Raw genomic sequence first — 3,303 nt, forward strand, 5'->3', positions numbered from 1 at the left:
AAGGTGGCAGGAGAAGGTGATACCACCTTCCATGTTGCTGCTAAGCTCGGGCACTGGGACCATTTGTGTCCCATCTGATTGCACTGAAAGCAAACTAGGTTTGAAGCTGGTGTGGTGGTGGTAGTAGCTGTGCAGTCTCGGACTCATGTGACCAGTTTGGCCACACTTGTAGCAGCACGAACCCCCCGCCTTCTACGCCCCCTAGTGCCCCTTGCCATATTTTCCACAACGACTGTGGCACGCTGTCCTAAATAAGCTGATAATAATAACATAGCATAGACTTGTATGGGTAATTTGGGAGTACTTACTTGAGCTCGACTGATTGCATGCACCACATCCTTTTCTCTATTAAAAGTTCTTTTCTTTCTAAAAATACTTTTCGCTTTTCTAGAACTCTTTTCTATTGAAAACTTTATACCACTTCCGTAGTTTGAGTTCAAACACACCCAAAAGTGTGCCCGAATCCCTCAAACCAAGGCTCTGATATCAACTTGAAGCATCCCGAAAATACAAGCCAAAAATTTTGTTTTCAAAATCATTTATCAAACATAAATCTCATTGCCATATAATAAAACCGTAAAACAAGTATCTCAAAACTCATAATAACTAATAACAACTAACAATCTCATAATGAAAAAGAATAAACTCCCAGGTTGATCAACGGTGGTGTAAGCAATGCCATCAGCTCGAGCCCTTCCCTTTACTAGCTGAAGTACCTGAAACCAAAACTGAAGCTGTAAGCACGAAGCTTAGTGAGCTCCCCCAAACTACCACATACCATATAAAACACATATAACAAACAACATAACTCTGGGACTACTCCCACTGCATCAGGACGAATCCCGACATCGGCTTACCCGACATCGGACTCCTGTCCGACATCAGACTCCTGTCCGACATCAGACTCACCCCGACATCCGACCGCATCGGGCATCGGGCTCACCCTGCCATCCAACCGCATCGGGCATCGGGCTTACCCCGACACATACATAACAAAACATATATCATAACACATAACATAATCACATAACCTGCATCGGGCTTTCCCCGACATTGGAATGAAGCCCGGAACAACAACATATAACACATAAACTAGCATACATAGGGCTTGCCCCGAACTACCTAATACATGGTATAATGCCTAACTTACATCAGGCTTACCCCGGAACACCTGACACATAAACATGCATGAATCACAAAGACATCAAGCAAACATAACTACTTCTCGGGACCGCCCCAACACCAGAACGAAGTCTGGAAACATATAAACTGCATCGGGCTTGCCCCGACATACTCTATTACTTAAACGGGCCAACATTGGTGCCTTAGACCTTTTCCTACTGGAGGAAAACTCACCTCTCAACCCGGCTGCTAAAAACCCGTGTGGGGTAATCTCCGCTTGATGCTCCCAAGTCTCCCAGGTCGACTCTATACAATAATACATAGTGAGAACACTGAGGATACTACTAAGGGTAAATTGACCAAATTACCCCAGCTCTAACTTTGGACTCTCTCTCCGAGGCCCAAATCCAACTAATCCTCCTAAGTCCACCAATGGCCCACTAATGGCCTAATTTTCTAAATTAGGCCTAACTCCTCATATGGGCCCTACATAAACCCAAACATGCCCTTGGTCCAAAATCTGACTTTTAATGGACTTACTAAGGCCCAATAGCTAACAAGTCCAACAATTGGCCCAATCTGAGGCCTAAAATGCGAAGTCCCAATTCTGATGAGTACGCAGGGCGTACTCATCTGTACGCAGCATGTACCTGCTGCATGGCTTGTACGCTGTGCGCAGTGGCTGGTACGCCTAGCGTACTACCCTGTTAAGGTCCTTTCCACATTAATCACTTAATACTCAGTCCCAGAAGCTACAACTGCAGATCCAAGTCCCTTTCATCATTCTAATCCATAAAGTCAATCACTTGGTGGCTTGCAACCCACCAAATGAGCCCAAACATGGAGTAATGACAACTAACTCTATAGAAGTGGATTGATCTCATGCATGGCCTCATAATGGCCTCAAATCTTGCAACTCTACAGATAAAGGAACTCATTTAGCCTCAAGGGTGGCTGCCCTAAGCTCAAATTCGAAATTGCATGATCAAGATCCAAACTTTGGACCTAAAGAGGTCCAAAACTTCCAAAACCTTAGATCTAGACTTTAAGGAAGAAAGTTAAGAGCTTTATACCTCCTCTAGATGCCAAATGACGAGTTGAATCCAGATCCTTGAGCTTAAGGCACTCAAAGGCTTCTCCTCAAACCTCTCATTTTCTTCTTCAAAGCTTTCCTTCACCAAAATAAGCTCACAAAGGTCAAACACACACAAAATTGGAGTATGGGGTGCAATAAGGGTTTTCTGAGGATGAGGGGACTGGTAAGAAGCCAGGGGTGAGGCTATAATGGGGTATTTATATGAATTAAACCCTAAAAATTAGGGTTTGATATATGCTCACGTACGCTGCGCATACTCCTGGTACGCTGCGCGTATGTGTACGTGTCCCCCGAATCCAATGCAGACCACTACGCCCCACGTACACCCAGGCTATGCTCAGCGTATGTCGTATGGGCAACCCAAATCTTTGGCCCAAACGCTGAAGTCCAATCTAATAGTCATTTTTATCCATACTTGGCCCAACGATAAATTAAGAAGAATTAATTAATCAATATCTCAAAAGTCGATTGTTACAATGTTTGACTATCAAATAATTGCTTTTCAATTTTTTTTAAACGCATTAAAAATGAGGTTTTCAAAAGTAAAGAATATTGATTTTTTTTGTTTTTTTTGTGTGTTTTTGGCTTTTTAAATTGAAAATGACGATATTACTTTTTATGAACTCTTTTACTCTACTTTTATTCCTACATCTCTTTCGATGCATTTTTAGTCATTTTACAAGCATAAAACGTTTTTCCACCGCAAAAGCTAATCCAAACACCTTTTAAAAAAACATATGTTTCTACCACCATAAGTCAATAAATATTGTTGCCCCAAAACACTTTCGAAGTACAAAAAGCAATCCCAAATACCCTTAAGGCTTAGAGTACTAGTTCGCTAAACCACTCGCTACAAAATCGCCACACCACCCCCTGCTTTGTGCTACCAGACTCGCCAAGTTAAGCTCGCCAAGGAGCTATCGAGAGGAAAGTAGAGAGATAAAGTGAACAACTGAGTTCTTATTGGCTTGCTGAACCTAGTATTGTTAAAAAAAGTTTTTTTGACTATTATGCAGCCAAATTTCAATTGTTTCAGAGTATTCCTATGGTTTGTAGAAGTCACAGGTTTAAAAGTGTTGATTTGA

The sequence above is a fragment of the Lactuca saligna genome, chromosome 3 (genome assembly GCF_052625555.1).
Source record: "Lactuca saligna cultivar CGN05327 chromosome 3, ASM5262555v1, whole genome shotgun sequence".
NCBI classification, from domain to species: Eukaryota; Viridiplantae; Streptophyta; class Magnoliopsida; order Asterales; family Asteraceae; genus Lactuca; species Lactuca saligna.